Source organism: Puma concolor, chromosome E2 (genome assembly GCF_028749965.1).
Source record: "Puma concolor isolate L17-30 chromosome E2, mPumCon1.1.hap2, whole genome shotgun sequence".
Taxonomy (NCBI): domain Eukaryota; kingdom Metazoa; phylum Chordata; class Mammalia; order Carnivora; family Felidae; genus Puma; species Puma concolor.
This window is the reverse complement of record NC_141681.1, coordinates 49,408,179-49,429,580: the sequence shown is the minus strand read 5'-3', so window position 1 is coordinate 49,429,580 and position 21,402 is coordinate 49,408,179. Positions and strand designations below refer to the sequence as shown.

The 21,402-nt window shown below is 46.3% G+C and overlaps 2 long non-coding RNA genes and 1 pseudogene across 2 annotated transcripts in view; 1 reads left to right on the top strand and 2 right to left on the bottom strand.

Moving 5' to 3' along the window:
• LOC147573624 (uncharacterized) overlaps positions 1-21,017 on the top strand; it is a 116,675-nt gene extending 95,658 nt beyond the window's left edge. The window contains exon 3 of the long non-coding RNA XR_015244893.1: positions 20,191-21,017. This is a non-coding gene — a long non-coding RNA (uncharacterized LOC147573624). The remainder of the gene's footprint in view (positions 1-20,190) is intronic.
• Positions 6,816-13,101, bottom strand: LOC147573625 (uncharacterized). The gene is made up of 3 exons (XR_015244890.1): positions 12,147-13,101; positions 7,815-7,989; positions 6,816-7,389 (listed from the first exon to the last, which is right to left on the bottom strand). It is a non-coding gene; the product is annotated as an uncharacterized LOC147573625 (long non-coding RNA).
• LOC112851326 (nuclear nucleic acid-binding protein C1D pseudogene) lies at positions 17,322-19,234 on the bottom strand (annotated as a pseudogene).
• Positions 21,018-21,402: the final 385 nt, after the last annotated feature.

Below are 21,402 nucleotides of genomic sequence, written 5' to 3'. Positions count from 1 at the left end.
TTTTGCCAGAAGTATATTTTTAGCCAAGTGCCAAATATTTAAAACATCCAGGCAGAGCAGTGTGGCCCAGTCTCCCACGCACAGAGAATCAGCTCCCCGGGGCACAGACTTTACCCTGGGTGCACTGCTCCTGCATGCCCAGGGTCTCCAAGGGTGACTAGGATGGACTCTTGGCGGATGAACATGTGGCAGTAGCCATGACAGCCCAGTGTTAGCACCTCCTGTAACACTTGGTGGAACCAGAGCCTCAGTCCCCCTTTCCCAGTCCTGGAGATAAGACACATGTCCAAGGGACTTGGCTCCTCCAAACTTAACATCATAGAGGGGTTCAGCCATGCCAGGGCTGGAGAAGGACATAGAGAGTGGTGTGAGCAGGGCAGACAGAACAAAGTTACCTCCTTTTGGACAGTGTCTCCAGGACATGCCTTTGGGAGAGAAAACCTCTAGGGCCCAGATGGACTGCATGGAGCCTCTTTCCTTCAACCTCCCTCTCCCCTTTCTTTGATCCTGTGTATTCTGTGGGCCCAGGTCCTGTTCCCAGGCTTCCCTGAGGATACTGAGGTGACAATGATGTGGAGAGAGGGGATGGAGCTTATTCCATTTATAATAGCATCAAAAAGAGTCAAGTGCTTAGAAATAAACTTAACCAAGGAAGTGAAAGATATATACACTGAAAACCACCAGATATTCAGAAAGAAATTAAAGAAGACACCAATAAATGGAAAGATATCCAGGTTTATGGATTGAAAAGCTTAATATGATGTCAATGTTACCCCAAACTATATATATACAGACATATAGATACCATGGAATACGATAGAGAGCCCAGGAAAAACGCCCCAATTATTTGATCAAAAGACTTTAGAAAAGGGTGCCAAGACCATTTAATGGAGAAAGGACAATCTTGTCAACAAATGGTGTTAGAAAACTGGGTATCAACAAAACTAAAAGGCAAGCGACGGAATGGGAAAAGATATTTGCAAATGACATATCAGACAAAGGGTACCATCCAAAATCTATAAAGAACTCACCAAACTCCACACCTGAAAAACAAATAATCCAGTGAAGAAATGGGCAGAAGACATGAATAGACACTTCTCTAAAGAAGACATCCAGATGGCCAACAGGCACATGAAAAGATGCTCAACATCACTCCTCATCAGGGAAATACAAATCAAAACCACACTGAGATATCACCTCATGCCAGTGAGAATGGCTAAAATGAACAAATCAGGAGACTATAGATGCTGGAGAGGATGTGGAGAAACAGGAACCCTCTTGCACTCTTGGTGGGAATGCAAACTGGTGCAGCCACTCTGGAAAACAGGGTGAAGGTTCCTCAAAAAATTAAAAATAGATCTACCCTATGACCCAGCAATAACACTGCTAGGAATATAGGAGTGCTGGGATATAGGCATATAGGAGTGCTGATGCATAGGGGCACTTGTACCCCAATATTTATAGCAGCAGCTTTAACAATAGCCAAATTATGGAAAGAGCCTAAATGTCCATCAACTGATGAATGGATAAAGAAATTGTGGTTTATATATACAATGGAATACTACTTGGCAATGAGAAAGAATGAAATATGGCCTTTTGTAGCAACATGGGTAGAACTGGAGAGTGTTATGCTGAGTGAAATAAGTCAGGTAGAGAAAGACACATACCATATGTTTTCACTCTTATGTGGATCCTGAGAAACTGAACAGAAGACCATGGGGGAGGGAAAGGGAAGAAAAAAAAAGTTAGAGAGGGAGGAAGCCAAACCATAAGAGACTCGTAAAAACTGAGAATAAACTGAGGGTTGATGGGGGGTGGGAGGGAGGGGAAAGTGGGTGATGGGCATTGAGGAGGGCACCTGTTGGGATAAGCACTGGGTGTTGTATGGAAACCAATTTGACAATAAATTTCATAAACAAACAAACTTCAAAAAAAGAAAACTGGGTATATAGATGCAAAAGAATGAAAGTGGATCACTGCCTTATGCCACCTGCAAAAATTAATTCAAAATGGATCAAATCCTAAAGGTAAGACCTGAAACTATAAAGCTCATAGAAAATGTAAGAGAGTGTCTTCATGACATTGGATTTGGCAGTGATTTTTTGAATAGAACACTAAGAACACAAGCAAAAAAAAGGAAAAACAGATATACCGGATTTCATCAACATAAAAAAAAAAAAAACCCTATTCATCAAGGGACACAATCAACAGAGTGAAAGGCAACCTATGGAATGATAGAGTAGGTGGTTAGCTGGATATGAGCTGGAGGCAAGGGTGGTGGTAAACAGTGGTTTCATGGTTTCCCACCTTCCTGGGCTATGAGACCAGGAACAGCAGGTGCAGAGCATATGTTCCCCCTTCCAGCCTGTGTCCTATAATAAACTGTAACTTCATTATAATATATTTACATTGCGCCCCCCCCCCCACTATGGGGAAAGACAGCCATAACAATTTTGGCAAGAACCTTGTAGAGTCAAAAACTCCTCCTCCCCACCTATGCAAACATAAAAGGACACCCCTAAGCCTCGGGCAGTTGCTGACTCTGGGCCTGCCTACTCTCCCATCTTGAGAGTGTATTGTCCTTAATAAACGGCTTTGTGCTTGCTACTTTGCTTCTGGCTGCCTTTATTCGAGCAGGGTCCTCCTCACATAAACCTTTTGTAGGGAGCCAAGAACTAGATATCCATTCTCATGTCACAGAATCTCCCACCAGTAACAGAATGAGAGGAAATAACTTGCACATCATATATCAGATAAGGGGTTAATGACCAGAATATACAAAGAACTCCTACAACTCGACAACAACAAAACCAAATTTAAACCTGATTTTAAAGTGGGCAAAGCTCTTGGATAGACATGTCTCCAAAGAAGGTATACAGATGGCCAATAACCACATAAAAAGCAGCTCCACATCACCAGTTGTGAGGGAGATGCAAATCAAAACTACAATGAGGGGCTCCTGGGTGTCTCAGTAGGTTAAGTGTCTGATGCTTGGTTTTGACTCAGGTCATGACTTTGCAGTTCATGAATTCAAGCCCCACATTGGGCTCTGTGCTGACAGTGCGGAGCCTGCTTGGGATTCTCCCTCTCTCCCTCTTTCTCTGCCCCTCCCCTGCTCATTCATTCACTCTCTCTCTCTCTCTCTCTCTCTCTCTCTCAAAATAAGTAAATAAACAAAAAAATTTAAAATACAGTTAGGTACTCCCTCGCACCAATTAGAATGGCTATTTTCAAAAAAGCCCAGAAAGCAACAAATGCTGGAGTGGATGTGGAGAAATTGGAGCCTGGTGTGTTTTTGACAGGACAGTAAAATAGTATAGCCATGGTGGTGATTTTCAGAAAAAAACTTTACATAAAAATACCATATGATCCAGTAATTCCACTTCTGGGTATATACACAAAAGAAGTGAAAGCAGGAACTGAAAGAAATATGTGTACACCCATGTTCAAAGAGTATTGTTCACAATAGCCAAAATATGGAAACAACCCAAATGCCATCAATGAATTAAGACAAACACAGTAGAATATCGTTTAGGCTTCTGACCATCCTGAGCAGCCTCTGTTCCCTGCCTGGCTGACTTTCCTGTAGTCACTGGCCTTTCCCCATGGATGGCACAAGGCAGGGAGTGGGGAGCTGCACAGGGACACTTGACAATAGAGTCCTTAGAGGCCTCGGGAAGGAGCTGACAAGACAGAACAGGCACATGGTAGGGACCCCATAAGTGTCTGTTGGAACGGGGATAGAAGTGAAACTCCTTTTCCACCTTCTTAGCTAAAACCAACTTCATGTGTTAATTTCCTCTGTGTTGTCTTCGTGTCTCAATGTTGCCCCCTGGAGGCTATGCTGGGGGCTGCACCAGAGATGCTAACCAGGCTCCAAAGGATGTGTGGGCCCTGAGCCCTGGGCAGAGGTGGGCTCTGACCTCCAGGCTGAGGGGCTGGTCAGCCCAGGTCCTGGTCCCTGTGGGTCCCAGGCTTCCTGAGTCCATCCCAGTGCAGGGTAAACTCAGGGAGAGGACAGTTGTTGTCCAGAAGATTCCTGATCCAATGTCAGGAGAACCATCCATCCTAGGGGATATGTTGCCTCTGATGGTGGTCTCTGTTCCCAGAGTTCCAAAGGAAGGGCCAGTGAAGAGTCTCTTGGGGCTTTGGGGAGAATACACCTCAGAATTCCCTGTTTCCCCCATCACAGCACTGGGGCCTGTTGCGTTCAAGTCACCTATGTCCCCGTCTTTGCTCTAGGCTCCCCATAGGACCCAGGAGCTAGAGCAGCTCCACCTGGAGACTCATCCAGGGAGTCTCGAGGGTTCCTCTGCTAGGGAAGGGGAGGCCTCTGTGGGAGCCTCAGCCCCTCTGAGATGGAAGCAAATTCAGATCCTAGGTTCTCCTGTCCCATCCTGCACGGCAAGTTCCTCTCACTTCTCAGGACTCCTTGGGGTGGTAAGATGTCTTCAGCAGACCATAGCCACGTATCCCCACAGATCAGAGACCCTAGGGAGGAGGAGTCACCTCCTGACTTTCTTGAGTTCCGAGAGGGGCTCTGACTTCCCCTGGTGGTAACTCCACCTGAGGTCAGGTCTCTGAGAGAAGATGAGGACACAGGCTGCCCAGGATCTCCAGGGATAGGTGAAGTGGCTCACAAGGTAGAGATGGAGTGGGGGATGTCTGTTTTCTGTGAGTGAATGGTGTCAGATGCTCACTGTTAGGAGGTCTCTGTCCTCACTCCTGAATCTATGAGGAGTGAAGGCTTGTCCCTGGGACAGCCTCGGGTACTTGTTGGCCTCCTCCCATGAAGATACCAGTGCCCCTGTGTCTACAGGGGACAGGTTCTGACCCCCAGGTGTCATGTGGGGGTGACATGCTTTATGGTGTGGTTTCTCTTATCCATTTCACACATGTCTATTGACGCATGTCATCTGGCACAGATGGGGATGCCTGGATATCTGGCCTGGCTGCCATCTCATCCTCTAAGACACTATTGATGAAGTAGTGTCTATTCAGAGTAGCCATTGGGCATAAGGACAGGACTGCCCCATTTCTCACAAGGGACTTAGTCATGGATGGATTGCACCCTGGCTCTGCATGCTGCTCTTCCGGCTGGTACCTTGACAAACCTTGTCTTCTGTCTTCCCATTGCCCCAGCACAGCCTCCAAAGCACAGGGATCTGGGCCCTCTCAGAGGCCCCCAGACAATCAAACCCTGCACCTCATGTAACCTTCTTTGTGTTAGAGAGAAGGGCCCCGTTATAGCATCAAGCAGCCTCATGGGAAAGCACTTCCGAGCCAAAGTGACCCCCATGTGCTGGGACTGGTGTGTCCCATCTGGCCACATCTTGGCGGGTCGTCATGGGATCAGGTCAGAACCAGTGTGAGCTGTGCTCTGGAGCTCCAAGGAACTGCCAGTGAGAGCTGAGTGCTGGGTTCTCATCTTCTGGGAGGGATTCAATTTCCAGAACTTCGCGATATCCTTGGACCCAGCCAGAGACCAGGAGCTCAGGGCTCTGGTGGTGGTTGGGATTTAGCCACAAGGAGGTGCCCGGCTCTGCCCCCATACGTGCCAACCAGCGGCCCGAGGCTGTGCAGGGATAGTCCGGCCCATCTCCCGCCTGCAGAGTGTGGAGGTGGACAGGTGAATGCTGAGGACACCAAAAGGAACTCACCCCTTAATGATGGAGCATCAGAGACTCTTGTGGTTCAGAGAGGGGCACAGGGTTAGAGGGCAAGGTGTCAGCCCACAGGTACTGAGAATGAAACCCCAACACCAGCCAGTCCCCAACTAAGTCCATTTTGGGGGGTGTAAATTCATCCTTAAGGAGTGATGCCAAGCTGTATGATTCTGAGAGAAGCTCCTATGATATAATTTTCTTCTTAATATTTCTTCCAAATCCATAGTATGACTTTGTATTCATGGCTAAGATGCCTCTCAGGATGCTGAGAACATCAGAGGACGTGTCTAATGACACCACATATCAATTTGCGGTCATGTATGTTTTTGCATCCCAATGTCTACAGAATTTCCCTCAGCCAACCTGGCAATATAACCCAGTGGTGTCCTGATTTGTGGTTACACCCTTGGCAAAAACCAGTCTTCCAGCTGCTGAGCCACGGGCAGCCATAAGTTCTTCCCCTCTAAATATGCCTCCTTCTGAACCTGAATGTGCCCTTTGTCCAAGCTGAGCCCTCCTGTCTCCTGTCCAGGGCCCTGTTTTCTCTCCCAGCAGCAGGAACCATCCACTAGAGGGCACTCACGCGCCTGCCTGAACTCCTGCTGACCATTTCCATCTCCTGACCAATGCAAGTGTTTACATTGCCACAACGCCCAACCCTCAAATACTCTTTAGATTTGTTCACAGTGTGGCTCAGTCAGTTAAGCATCCGACTCTTGGTTTCGGCTCAGGTCATGATCTCACGGTTCGTGGGTTCAAGCCCCAGTTTGGGCTTTGTGCTGACAGTGTGGAGCCTGCTTGGGATTCTCTCTCTGTCTCTGCCCCTTCCCCTCTCTAAATAAATAAATAAATAAATAAATAAATTTTAAAAGCCCACTAAGATTAACAAATTGTGTTGTTTTAAGCCACTAAATTTGTGGTAATTTGTTACAGCTACAGTAGGAACTTAATCCCCTACGAAGACTGGTTAGAATTGGTCACGTCCATGTAGGAAATGATTATGTGGACTCACGGTCAGTGTGGACAAGAAGGTGGTAGAGAAATAGGAGGAACATTGGGGCAGGTTGGGGGGGGGGCCTATGGAGGCTTTGCTAACAGGTTCCACAAAGCACAGGGAGGAGCAGAAGAACTCAATAGTGACTCTCATCATTCTTGCTTCAGCAGCCAGGTGTAGGGAAAGACCTTTAATAGAAGAAGGAGATGTGTGCAGGCTGAGCCTGTGTGAAGACCAGAAGTGAACGTTTGAATTACATGTGCAGTTAAGGTGGCCAAGAGGGGCCGGGGAGCACTGGTTCAGCTGGATCCCAGCTTCTGTGAGAGGCCAGAGGGGAGTGGGAGGAGAGGATCAGTCCGTCCAGCAGGACACGATCCTCACGGTGTTCTCCTGGGCTGGGAGGTCTCCAGACTAGGTGGGGATGGAGTTGAGTGGGCAGTGGGACAGCGAGGTCCCACCTGCAACAGCCCCTTCCTGAGCCACAGCCTGGGACGCTGTTTCCTGACCGCCCTGCTGGTGGCCAGCACGGTGCTATCCGTTGAAGCTAAGGAGTCAGAGTCACCAGTCAGGTCGCTATTAACCACTTGCATCCTTCCCTCGTCTTTGTTTCCTGTGTTCAACTGATATTTCTTGCATGTCTCTACTTTATGGGTCTGAGTAGAATAAAATAATCCAAACTACATTTTCTCCTGATTATCTTTTGTTTCCAATTCCTCATGCTTGAATATACTAAAAAACAAACAAAAACACAAATAAAAATCCACCATCAGCAGGGTACTGGCAGAAGCAAACACACCATTACTCAAAAGCCTAATCCTCCCTTCTCCCCTCAGACACCAGGTGTCCTCACACGACCACGAGTAAGAACATAGATGTTGACATATGTCCGGGGTGATCTGTGAGAGCCTGGGAGTGTGCACCTGCCAGCACACAGGTTCTGTCTCACGGCGTCCATGGTAGCTCATCCTCAGAGACCCGTGACCAACCATGTTCTAGGAACCTTCAGGGTCCCCATGGGGGTCCTGTGCTGACAGAAAGGGAAAGGGAACAGGCCAGTGCTGGGGCATAAGGAACATCCTCGGGTATCTCTGGTGACCAGCAAACCAGAAAACTCATTGGGTCCAGATCCAACACATGGACCTACAGGTACCCACCTGAGTCTCTGACTCCAAGTGTAAGACGTTCTATCAGATAATATGGAATTTACTCTGGGTTTCTGGGGACCGCACTGGCTTGGGTCACACGGAAGTATCATCTGGAGAAAAGAGTCACATTGGAAGTGAACTGTCAGCTGCCTTCTTTCTGACGATGACACTCAGCTTGTCTCACCTGAAACAAAGTTTATTTATTTTTTTAAATTTTGTTTTAATGTTTATTTATTTTTGAGACAGAGAGAGACAGAGCGTGAACGGGGGAGGGGCAGAGAGAGAGGGAGACACAGAATCGGAAACAGGCTCCAGGTTCTGAGCCATCAGCCCAGAGCCTGACGCGGGGCTCGAACTCACGGGCCACGAGATCGTGACCTGGCTGAAGTCGGACGCTCAACCGACTGCGCCACCCAGGCGCCCCACAAAGTTTTTTTTTTAAACGCCAAAACCCCCACAGAACTCCCTATGAGTCTTTACCCAGCTCAAGGAAGAAGAGAAGCAGCACCTCACACACCATGGATGCTGTCACCAGTCCCCCTGCCTGCCCAACCCACCCCCCGCCATATTCTGCAAAATATTCCCCTACCCTTACACGTCTTCTTTTTCAACAACATGCTGTAACCTTAAAAACCATACATTTCATATTGAGCGTTGTTGACCTTCACAAAAATGAAATTACACTGAATTTCATGCCACTTGCTTTGTTCAGGAAAAATTCCCAGGATTCACTCCCACAGGTGTGCCTGGATGGCAATGGTCTCTGCATCTCCCATCGTAAGAACTTATCACATTTTCTTTCACTGAAAGAAATGTGGTAACTGGTGAACATTTGGGATGTTTTGCTTTTGCTCATACGTTATACAAACACTGCCACTATGAATGTTCCTCCCCGTTCATGTCTGCTACGACACCACACAACTTCTATGGGTGACATCTACAAGCTTTTCTATTGGTTTGTTTTTCTTTATTGCAAGGATCTTTATATATTGTGGATGGCATGCTTTGCCAACTATGTGTGCTGCACATCTCTTTCGTATAGTATCCTTTCTAAAGAGACATTAAGTGTAATATAGAACTCATATTTTTACCATTACATTGGTGTCCCTCTACCTAATTTAGAATAATTTCCCAAGGCTGTGTGTGTGTGTGTGTGTGTGTGTGTGTGTGTGTGATCAATTTTTCAGACTCATTTATAAAAACTGCCTTCTTTCCCCCACTTTATCTGTCAGGCCACCTCCCTTATGAAGTGTCGATGTGTGAGTAGGATGGTGGCCGACGCCACATTCAGGTCCCCAGTGGAGCCACAGCACCAGTTTTCTATCTTGTGGCTCAGTGATCCATCTTGGTATCTATCTAGTAGGGCCGTTGCCACCTTGTTACACTTCTTCGGGGCCCTTTGTTAAGCTCTTTAATTTTAGAATTCCCTTGTCCAGTGGAAAGAAAACAATGACAGTTTTTATTGGGAGTTCGTAATTGTCCAGATAATTTGGGGAGAACAGCCGTTCCACCAAGCGGAGTCTTCCCGATCCTGACACTCCCTGGTATCTCTTTCCTTTCTGTTGGTGATTTGTCCTCTGTTAGTTATTGCCACTTAACAGAAACTTTCATGTTCAGTCAAGTTTTAGGTGGTAAATAAACAAAGGCCTTGCTTACAAAGCTCTTTGTTTATTCTCCAGTTGCTGCTATAAATATTATTTAAATGACACTTGCTCTTATAAAGCAATGTCATTCAGCCTCACATATGAATCTCCTATCAGGCATTCTTGGGAAACTACTGTACTGATTCTGAGAACTTCTCAGACGTGAATTATGACATCGTTTCTGCACTTTTCCTTCTCAGACCTTTTCTTTTATGTGTCTGGCTCGGCGCGCTCAAGGACCCCATGCGCACCCTTACAAGTCAGTGTTGGCAGCCCACCCGAGCCTGGCCGCCTGACCTTAAAATTACGTTTGCTCTACCATTTTGTACACACGCTTTATCAGTTTCAGAAAGTTTCATTTTATTTCTGTTGACGGGTTTCTGTCATCAAATGTAGCTGAATCTTACATAGAGTTTTTTTTAACGTATCTTTCAAAAAGTCACATAATTTTCCTTCTTTCAACCATTAAAGCTGTGAATTACACTGATCTTCTCCTGTTAACCTAACTGCATTCCTGGACTAAACCTCACATTCACGCACGTGATCTTTTCCCTTCACTGCTGGACTGTGGTTCCTATTTCTGTAGGAGGTTTGTGTATGCTGCTCTTGGCCTGTAATTTTTCCTTTCCGTATTTTTTCTGGTTTGAGGGTCAAGGTTATTCTAGTCTCACGGTAAGAGCTGGGAATGTGTTCGCTTTCTCTCAAGAGTATGTGTAAGGTTAGAATAAGGTCACGAATGTGTAAAATCTCCCCATTGAAATGATGGAAATTTCAAAATGGTAACTCAAGTGGTGCCTGAGGGGCTCAGTCAGTTGAGCGTCTGACTCTTGGTCTCAGCTCAGGTCATGATCTGGCACTTTGTGAGTTGTAGCCCAGCACCGGCTCTGACGCTGACGGTGAGGAGCCTGCTTGGGATTCGGCCTCTCCTTTTCTCGGCCCCTGCCCTGCTTGGGCATGCGCTCTCTCTTTCTCTCTCAAAACAAATAAATAAACATAAGAAAATAGTAACTCAAGTTCGTATTAGGTTGGTTATTAGGACTCCTATCATGCTTTTCTTCTGGTTATTTTTTATTCTTTGCTCCTTTTTTCTGCTTTTAAGCATCTTAACATTTATTTATTTTTTTTAATTTTTTTTTCAACGTTTATTTATTTTATTTTTGGGACAGAGAGAGACAGAGCATGAACGGGGGAGGGGCAGAGAGAGAGGGAGACACAGAATCGGAAACAGGCTCCAGGCTCCGAGCCATCAGCCCAGAGCCCGACGCGGGGCTCGAACTCCCGGACCGCGAGATCATGACCCGGGCTGAAGTCGGACGCTTAACCGACTGCGCCACCCAGGCGCCCCATCTTAACATTTAAAATTTCCCCACAAGCTCCCCTGGGTTGCACCCTGTGTGTTCTCTGTAAAGTATTTTTCTGTCAGTTATACATATTGTGACACTGCCATTGTAGTTTCTCATTAGGCAGGAGTTTTACAAACACATGGTTTCCATTCAGGGAGTTGTTTTCAGCTTATACTTTTCATTCTGTTCTCTGACTACCGACCACAGGGTTTATAGAGCCTTCCATGTCTGTGCATTGATGAAAATTTGCAGTCTTGGCCCAGTATGTGGCAAATATTCATACAGTTGCCATTTGTGCTTGAAAAAAATTTTTACCACATTTTGTATATACATACACCAAGCTTCTTACATTGCTCCAGTATTCTCTATCCTTCCTGCTAGATGAGCTTCCCATCGAGCTTGCCCTCTTATTTCTGAGAGGCATATGCTCATGTCTTCTACCAAAAGAGTAGATTCCAGGTGGCTTTTTAAAAATTTTTTTTTTCAACGTTTTATTTTATTTTTGGGACAGAGAGAGACAGAGCATGAACAGGGGAGGGGCAGAGAGAGAGGGAGACACAGAATCGGAAACAGGCTCCAGGCTCTGAGCCATCAGCCCAGAGCCTGACGCGGGGCTCGAACTCACGGACCGCGAGATCGTGACCTGGCTGAAGTCGGACGCTTAACCGACTGCGCCACCCAGGCGCCCCAGGTGGCTTTTTAAAGACAGGGAAGAGGGGCGCCTGGGTAGCTGAGTCGGTTGAGCGTCCGACTTTGGCTCAGGTCATGATCTCACAGCTTGTCAGCCTGAGCCCCGTGTCGGGCACTGTGCTGACAACTCAGAGCCTGGAGCCTGCTTTGGATTCTGTGTCTCCCTCTCTCTCTGCCCCTAAACAACTCCCATTCTGTCTCCGTCTCTCTCAAAAATAAATAAACATTAAACAAAAATTAAAGACAGGGAAGAAAGAAAGAAAAAAAGAAAGAAAAAGAAAGACAAGAATTGACCTCATACATGTCTCCCAAAAAGTCTGCAAAAATTGTATTGGGAATGAAACCCATCAAGAGTTACCAAATTACTTTTTCCTACAACAGCATGTGAATACAGGTCTGCTTTCTTCCTCCGCTGAGACCCTGCCCAGCAGATGAAATGAAGGAGATTCCTAGAACAACAGTGAGGTACGTAAAAAAAGACTTCAGAGGCTTTTCAAAGCCTGCTGCAAAAAATACTTAGCTTATGACCCATTTCTGTAAAATAAGAACATGAAACTATGTTACGGACTATTGATGAATACAAACATATATAAAAAGGATGGGTGAAATCGCTGTAAAAAGTCTCCTACATAGGATGAGACCCTCACCCACCAGCAAGTCGTTACCTCTGGCAAAGGAGGACAGCAAGGGAGAAGGCGCTGGTGTCCGATATGATGCAGCTTGTTGCCTTTTGTTTGGCAAAGGAGACCGGAGGCCAAATTCTAAAACGTTCACATCTGTTAAATCTTGGAGGAAACCGAACGGCTCACTGCACTATTTCGTTTACGTTTACTAGCTGGCATTCCACTGGAGACTTCAGCTTTCTTTGTCACCGTTTCTTTGTTGAAATCTAGAAAGCCTTGTTGATTTAAACACCTGACAATCTGGGGTGCCTGGGCGGCTCTGTAGGTGAGTGTCCGACTTGAGCTGAGGTCAGGATCTCACTGTTTGTGAGTTTCAGCTCCACATTGCGCTCTCTGCTATCAGCCCAGAGCCCACCCCACATCCTCTGCCGGCCCTCCCTGGCTCACTCTCTCTCGCTCTCTCTCTGTCTCTCTCTCTCTCTCTCAAAAGTAAATAAACATTGAAAAAAATATCTTGCAACAGAACCCAACAATCTGGGTTTCTGTTTTAGAGATCGACGGAAGGCTAAATCTAATGTTTACATTAGGCTGAAATGTTTTCATCTGTGTCAACGTGGCCCTCCCAGTTGAAGATCAGGAAAACAGCCACGCATCCACCACGTTCGGTGATCAACACTTACCTACAACCCTGATCGACAGTTACCTACGCCTTCTCCTTGCTTTGAAACTAAAAAAAGTGTTCTCCTCTGGTTGATTGCCCTCACAACCTTGAAGTGTCTAGATGGGACTCTCTATGTTGAACGAGTTCTAGACAGCTCCAGAGCAGAGAGACAGGGCTTCCTCCTCTCCAGACCTCAGAACACGAAAGCACAAACAACACTCCAAACCCCATCCATGATCAATCTGCATCACTGTGATGGAATCCATTGCTGTTCTGCTCCACCTTGGGTGAGCAGTGTCGTGAACCTTGAACACGACAGAACCTTGCCTTCTAGGGGGGGTTACAGGGACCACAAAGGACATGTTTTTCAAACCTCCCACTAAGAGCAGACCGGCCAACCGGTTGAATTTTGTCCTCTTCACACAAAAAACCCCAAATCCTGCCTTTCCATCAGTGTAACCATGGTCACCAAAACCCCCTTGTAAAAAAATCCCTTGAATTTTGTCCTCTTCACACAAAGAACCCCAAATCCTGCCTTTCCATCAGTGTAACCATGGTCACCAAAACCCCCTTGTAAAAAAATCCCCTTGTTTTTTGTTTTTTGCCTCTGCCAAATGGCTGCTGGCACACGTGGGACAAGCTCATTGGCTCCTGCCTGTGTGTAGGGGCGGGGCGTCAGAGAGTGACTGGTTCCAGAAAGTATAAAAGGCTGGCTCTCTAAGCTCTCTTCGGTCTTTTGGCCCGAAGCGAACTAGTGCAAACCTCCTATGCCCTCTACCAACTCAAACATGTTCAATATCAAACTTTGGGTCGTGGAATTTACACTGGAAATGATATCTAACATTGTCATGCATAAGATAACAATGTCTATACCAAACTACATGACGTGTGTTGAGAACCAACAAAAATTCACAGACTGGTTAAAAAAGATGTGCCACTTTCTGTTGAAGAAGACCGTTGTTTACACCCTGAGCAATCTTGCTTCCATTGTACACAATCTGATGGTCAAAAAGTTCTTTACAAATATACGACATTATTTTCGAGACGACAAGATGTTTCCTAAACCCACAGAAGTGGTTGTGCTTTAGCTGCTGTTATACGTGTGCATTCCAGGCTCTCTGGGGAAATACTTGTCATCTGGAAGAGAGCAAACTACTTTACCAGCTTATCTACACTGAGTGGACCATATATGTATTCTCAGCTCTCTCCGTGAGTCATCACTTGTGTTTCAAATGAGAAATTCTAAAAGGAATTACAAAATTACGATTATAAAATTATACCAGACTCACAAATAAGACCGCTCACAACTATCACTAATGTTAAGAATCTTTAACAAGGAGCTCAGAGACCGCTGTAAAGATGGTCCTGTATATGTCCCCACCTAGATGCAACGTGACGTTGTAGCCTGTGCCAACCACAAATGGGACATTCTGCGGCACTTCTCAGAAGAAAGCTAGCTTGCTTCCTTCTGCTGAAGGAGGCATAATTCTTTCCAAAACACTTAAACAAGCTTCGGGTTTTCCCTTGATCAACTCTTTCTCCTCCCAGCTCTGAGCTGTTTCTGGTCCTGGAGAATCTGTGTCTCCTAGCTGCCAATCTCTCAAACTTCAGATGAACTTTTCTTTTGCTTTGCAGCCTCGGTTCTTTCTGATTTGGCACACTGGACAAATAAACTTCTTATCAACACATGGGGTGTCTGAAGCCTTCGTGCGCCGCTTCTAGCCTGACTTCTTTCTCTTGTGTGGCTCAGGGTCTGTGGCCAGGACCCAAAAAGGAGGTAGGAAAAATCTCAGTGATACCAAGGAGAGCTCGTGGTTGTGGAGGTAAGGTGGAAAAGGGAGGGTGTGAAGCCTGGGTGAGAACTGCTGAATGGAGATGGGGTGGGGGTGGTTTCCAAAGCTGAAACTCTGTGGTGAGTGTCCCAAGAGGTCTTTGGGGATGTCTCATCTCTCCAGCAGAAGGTCAAGGTGAGAGGAGTTCAAACAAGGTGCTGATTGAAGGCACCTTGACCAGCCTCAGGGCATTTGCCCAAATTTGGCCAGAGGAGAGCCAGGTGCCTTGAAGTCTGAGCTAGGGGGAGGTTTAGGGCCCCCAGAACTCATGTTCCAGGGGACTCATTCTCAGGTGGGGTGGTGGTGGTGGTGGAGAAACTCTGAAGGTTCCCACACAGCCCCCCTCGGGTCAGGAGAGACCCTGTGGAGGAGGAAAGGCAAGGAACAACCCTTTCTGGGGAAACCCCGGGGTCCTGGGGCTGACCTGGGGATGTGGAGCCTGCACTGCACTGGGGCTTCAGGCTCCTCGTTGCAAGGAGAGCTTGGAAATAGCAGCGTCCAGCTCGCCCCTCTCGATCCCAGGTCCCTCAACAAATAAGCAGACAGGGGACTGGGCCATCCTAGGCATCTATCTGCTCCCTTGGAGACCCCACCCAGTCGTCTTCACACATGCTCTGCACCCTGTCAGGCAGCTGTGAGAGCTGCTGCCCCTGCTCCTGATGGTCAAAAGAGCCTTCCCCCACCCCCGCCCCCAAAAACGGAGTGGGAGTTTCCTCCAAATTAACAGACTTACCGTACAATGTTGCAGTCTCCCTTCTGATTTTATACCCATAAGAATTGAAAGCAAGTTTGGAAGAGACACTTGCACATCCCCGTTCATTGCTGTGCAATTCCCAGGACTCAGGAGGTAGAAGCAGCCCAAGGTGCAGAGACAGAGGAGTGGGTGAAGAAAGGGGCTTGTGTCCACACTGCAGTGTTGTCCAGTCTTTGACAAGAAGGTCATTCTGGACTCGCTGCTAAGTGATCTAAGCACGTCACAGAAAGAAAACTAGCCTAAGATTCCACTTATGTGAGGAATGTAAACTAGTCAAATGTGTCAAATCAGAGAGAACTGTGCTTCCAGTCAGGGTGGGGAGGAGGGCACACGGAGCCGCGGATGTAGATTTTCAGTCACAAAATGAACTCGTGCTAGAGACGTGCTGTGCAACACTGAGAATCTATATACCGCCACTGACCTATCCACCGGTTAAGGATTGATGGTAGTAAAGTCAATGTTGTGTGTTTTTTACTATCAGTTGGTATTGATTTCTTTCTTATTTTTACACTTGGTCATAAGAACATGTATTTCTGTCATGAAGAAATTACCTTTTCAAAACGGCTAGAAATTTCAGAAGATGAAGGTGAAAAAGGAACGAAGTAACTCCCAGTGTCCTTCCATTTCAAAAATCGTCTGACATCTGAGCCAGAGGACTCTGCGTCTATCAGTGACTTCCTCTTCATGTGTCTCAGAACGAGTTTAACATGCTTTACACGATCCGTTACATGTAAGACCGTTTCCAATAGCTTCTACCGTAAATCAAGAAATCCATTTATTCAAGTTTACTTACAGAGTATTAATCCCACAGAAAATTTTAACAACCTCTTTTTCAAAAACAAAATCCTTGATGCTACGTGGCATTCTGATACATAATGATGTGGTTTCAAAGACTGAAAAGCATTAGGAGCGTATATTTGAAATTCAAGCACTTAGACATTAAAAATTGTAATACACAGAATTCTCTGTATCAAATATTCCAGAAAAATAAATCAGAATATAAACAGTATATAATCTCCTCTGGATTCCTCTTCCCCTTGAGTGACATAATATAACATAGGAATTTGTTTCAAAATACTTGTATGTACTTAATATCCCGTCAAAAACATGTCATTTAAAAAACCTGAAAAATGAGACCAGGAGAACTATGGGCAGAATGCACAAGAACAAAACCTCATGAGTTTCTAATTTCTAATGACTTCTATTCCTAATGATTTCTAAAAGCTGTCTTCCTAATTTCCAAGGCAAATTTACACAACAGAGAAAAATAAGCACTCGGCTATACAAGCTTTACAGCCTTTTTTTCACAGAGTGTGGCTCTTCTGCCAAAATTCAGCCATCAATATACAACCTCATTTCCTTTCTAAAGTGAGTGAGAACATATTCTACCTTAAATGGGACATCGAAGCAAATTTCCAAGAATGAAAATAGCACTCGAAAGTCTTAATTTCACGATTCAAATATCAACAAAAGCAACAATTCCCCAACTCATGAAAGAAGGATGAAGTAACGACATAGGAAAAAGTGCACATTTAAGTCTTCTTAAATATTACATAACAAAAACAGGTGTATTTATAACTTCAGTCTTCAGATGGCATACTTCACGAAATCATTATTCATTGAAAATAGACAAATGTTTACAAAGAACATTTAACTTAAATCTCATGGTTGCTTATTAAATGGTTGACCTGTACAGGGACATAAGAGTCCTGTCAAGATAGGTAATAAACTATAAATATAAACTATACCACAATGTTAAAAACTTCATAGTGCTCTATGGGAAAATCAATAAAGATAACATAATCTTTCTGGGGAAAAGTATTTAGCTTTACAAATAAATTCAAAATGTACATTTTACATATGAATTGCAGAATACATGTAAACCTTGTATTGCCACATAATCTTTGATTTTGTGGAAAACCATAAAAATGATGTACGTTTTCAATATATGGACATCAAAACTACACGGTTCACTTTTTTTCTTTTTTTTTTTTTTTTTCGTTTTTACTTTTTCCTTTTCTGGCAACTTTGGATGCACTTTTCCGTTTTGGTTCCCAAAGGGGATTTTCCACAAATCCCAAAGCTGCACCTCTGTCCAGCTTGCCAGCCATTTTCTTGTCTCTTATTTCCCTGACTCTGTTCACGGATACCCTGATTCTTTCCAATTCCTGCTTTACTGGATGTTCGTAGAATAAAAACTCCCTGAGTTGCCAAGTCAACCCCAAACGCTGAATTGCATGTGTAAGCAGAAGCGAAATCCACTTTTGCTTGTTGAGGGGGGCCCGACCTCTGCAACGACTCGTTTCTAGAAACAGACATCATGGTCTTCAGCATCTCATCCACACACCAATGGAATTCTCAAATGTGGATAAATACTCATGAATTTCCACTGGCTAGTCTTCCTCAATTTCTCCCCTGCCATCGTGACCACCTTGTTGGCCTTCTACTCCTGTCTCCAGGAGATGAAGTGTGATAGATTTCTTTAAGGGAGAAACTGCGGTGAAGAAGCCTGGGGCCCTTGAGGACTTCCTGCCTTCAAAGAAAAAGCTCGGGGTGTGACAAGTACACAGGGTCGGTGGTGAGCTTTGTTTCCTGTTCCCCGTCAGCCTGTTTCCGCCCCAGATGGTTGCTCGTGGGGTCTCTGAGCCCCTCAAGAGTCCACAGTGGGGAGGATGCTCAAAGCTCCAATGACTCTCCAGAGTTGAGGGGCGAAGGTGGGAGGGGAAGGGCCGGGCAGGGAAGGAAAGAGGGGTAGAGGAGGTAGCAGTGTGGAAGGGGGGGCAGATCAACACATTCAAGAGAGCTGAAGAGCCTAAGATGTGTCTTCAACATAAAAAAGGAAGGAGGGGAGAAGACGGCGACGGCCTGGAGCACGAGACTCTTGATCTGCAGTCATGAGGGCAAGCCCGACATAGAGCTTACTTTAAAAAAATTAGCATGAGACTTTAAAAAATTATCCATAAAACAAGGAAAACTGATGAGGAGGCAGACACTTTAGAGGAGCAAGTTGGGGAGCTCCTAAGTCAGGTTGTCTCTGTGTCTGTTGAAGTTCGCCTTATGTTTAAGGAAACCTTTGCCTTTGGGGTGGCTGGGTGGCCCAATCAGTTGAGCATCTGACTGCAGATCTGGTCGTGATCTCACGATCTGGTCCGTGGGTTTGAGCCCCTCCTCGGGCACGCTGCTGTCAGCGCAGTGCAGAGCCTGCTTCGCATCTTCGGTCCCCCTCTCTCTGCCTCTCCCCTACTCCCACTCTCTCTCTCACTCGAAAATAAATAAACATTTAAAAAATAAAGACTACCTATACCTCAGTATTAAGAAGATAAGCGAAAGAAAAATAGGAAGAAAGAGAGAAAGGGAAGGAGAGAGAGAAAAATAAAACCTCTGGCTTTTCTGAAGATATTCAGCCGCACTGGCGCCCTAAAGATGAAGCATGAAGCCGGCAGCAGCACAGCAGAGAGGAGGAGAGTCTCTTGTCTCTCGTCCAGAAATGGTTAAAACGAAGAGATCATGTTTCAAAATTCTAAAAATGTCTCTTGATGCCTTTCTCCCACTCATAAGCTCCAGCATAGGGCATAGTGGAAATCCCCTCAGAGCACGTGGGAGCTTGAAAGTCACAGGAAATGGTTCCAGAGCAACTGTTTCTTGGGAAATCACCCATCCTTACCCCAGAGAGCCAGATGGGGCTCTTTAGACTGCCATCATTCTGGAGTCAAGGGTACCTTTGGGAATCACATTAAGAGACTGGATTTCTTCCCACAGTTTTTGGCGCTCAGGCAGCCCTGAGCCGAGGGACCCACGATGGGCTCGGCAGCCCTGGGCTTCTTGAACTGACCTTCCCTTTATCGAGGAGTCTTTGCCTCTGGGGTCCACGGCGCCCCGGCATTCCTGCAGCTGGTGGCCTGAGACACCTTCCTGTTGGGGGCTGCCCTCCCAGGGACACGTGGGCAGGGATGCAGGGACGTGATGAATCTGAAGTCCCAGAGGAAGGAGCCTGACTCAGGACAGACCACGGAGGGGACAGGGTGTGAGGGGAAAAACCACCCAGTGGGAACATCTCTCCTGAGGCTCCCCTGGGGATGGGCAGCATGCATTGTTCTGGCTCTTTTGCCTCATCGTTCAAAAGGAGACATTTAACCATCAGAGCAGAGATATCATTTTGATGTGGATGACCTACCACCCCAGGGACATCTGAACTTGTCACGCAGCCCCACTGCAGCTCAAACAAGGCAATTATTATTCTAGCCCTGATATTCACACTATGAGCACAACCAGTTCTGGCTCCCTCCCGTCGGATGTTCTTTCCTGTAGTGGTGACCACTGCAGGTCACCTTTGATAAGCCCTTTGTGCTGTGTGTTCTGTCTCAGACTGTTCCCAGGAAAGCCCTGGCTTCTCTGTCAGGCACTACGCAGGGGAGATCTCTCTGGAACAGCACCAGCTCCCCTGGACAGAACCCCAATCATCTCTGCCCAACATGCTCGGAGGCTACTTAGTGATTTTTCACTTCCCTTTGAAAAAATGGGGAACTCAGTTGCTTTCTTCCCCATCACCAGGACACACAAATCCTTTCCCTTCCCTGTCTGGGTAATATTTTCCTAATGCCTATCTTTAGTGCAGATGTTTCTCTATCTCTGTACTGCTATTTCTATTTGACCTGAATAATTATGATCACCCAGGCCCCCACCTTGGATTGTGGAGTCAAGAATGTGTATCTGAAGTACATTAGGGCTGGAGAACATTCTTGCAGTGACCTGGGGAGAGAGGGTGAAGGGGTGGAGATGCTTAGAGACCTATGAGGACACAGAGTACAAAACACTAAACTCCTTCTCCCATCTTTCCAGATTACTCTGTGGTGCTGCCGCCCTCTGGTGCCTACAGTACGTAGTGCGGCCCTCGGTTGCCTCATTCCTGTCTGTCCCAAAGGAGCCCATCAATCTGTGGTCAGTCTTTGGGGCAGAACAGCTACAAAACTGGCAGGACCCAATGTAAAGTGAAAATGCACGGCTCCTTGGTCAAAGTAATTGAGAATTTCAAGATGTCAGAAGCACACAATGATGCCTAGCACAAGGTAAAATTTTTTTTCTATTAATCTCTGCACCCAACGTGGGGCTCGAACTCATAATCCCAAATTCAATAGTCACATGTTCTTCGAAGTGACACACCCCGGCACCCAGCGCAGGGCGCTTGCAAATCACTGCAGGATTGCACAGATTGCAGCCGGTGAGGCCAGCCCTGCCTTACTGGACCAATGCCTGTATTCATCCTCCATGTGACTATCACAGCAACTCAAGCCATACAAAATTTACAGAAATGGGGAGCCCGGAGAGTATCTGTCTTTTCATCTCTAATGAGATGATTTTCTCTCTTTTAAAAATTTCACCCGCCATTTTGCTCTGGCCCAATCAATGACCCAACTGGACGTGATCCTAGCTTTGAAAATGAAAAATGAATGAAACACACTGATTATATAAAAAGCCTCTAGCCACCCAAACCCTGCACCTCGTGTACTTCTTCGTGTCCGACAGACTAGACCAGTTATAGGATCAGGGCAGCTTCATGGGAAAGCACCTCCAAGCTGCGGTGACCTCCCACGTGAGCAGACTGGCATGTCCCATCCGACCACACCTTGCGGTGGTCATGGGGTTCGGGGAGAAACGGTGCGGACTCTGCCCGGTCAGTGCTCTGTGGCAGGAATTCAGAAATAATGCAGAGCTTCCTGATCCATGTCAATGCTCCTGCACAGAGGACAGGAGCTCAGGGTTCTGGTGGTGGTCCGGATTGAACCACAAGGGGGCGCGCAGATCTCGCTCAGACCCCACACTTGCCAATCAGGAGTCTGCTCACATGTAGGTATAGCCCACCCCGCCCCCCCCACCCCCCCCCCCCCCAGAGTCCAGAGGTGGACAGGTGAAAAGACGCCCTCCTCTATTTTTTTTTTAGTTTTTTAATCTTTTTAAATTTACGTCCAAAATAGTTAGCATATAGTGCTATAATGACTTCAAGAGTAGATGCCAGTGATTCATCCTCTATGTATAACACCCAGTGCTCATCCC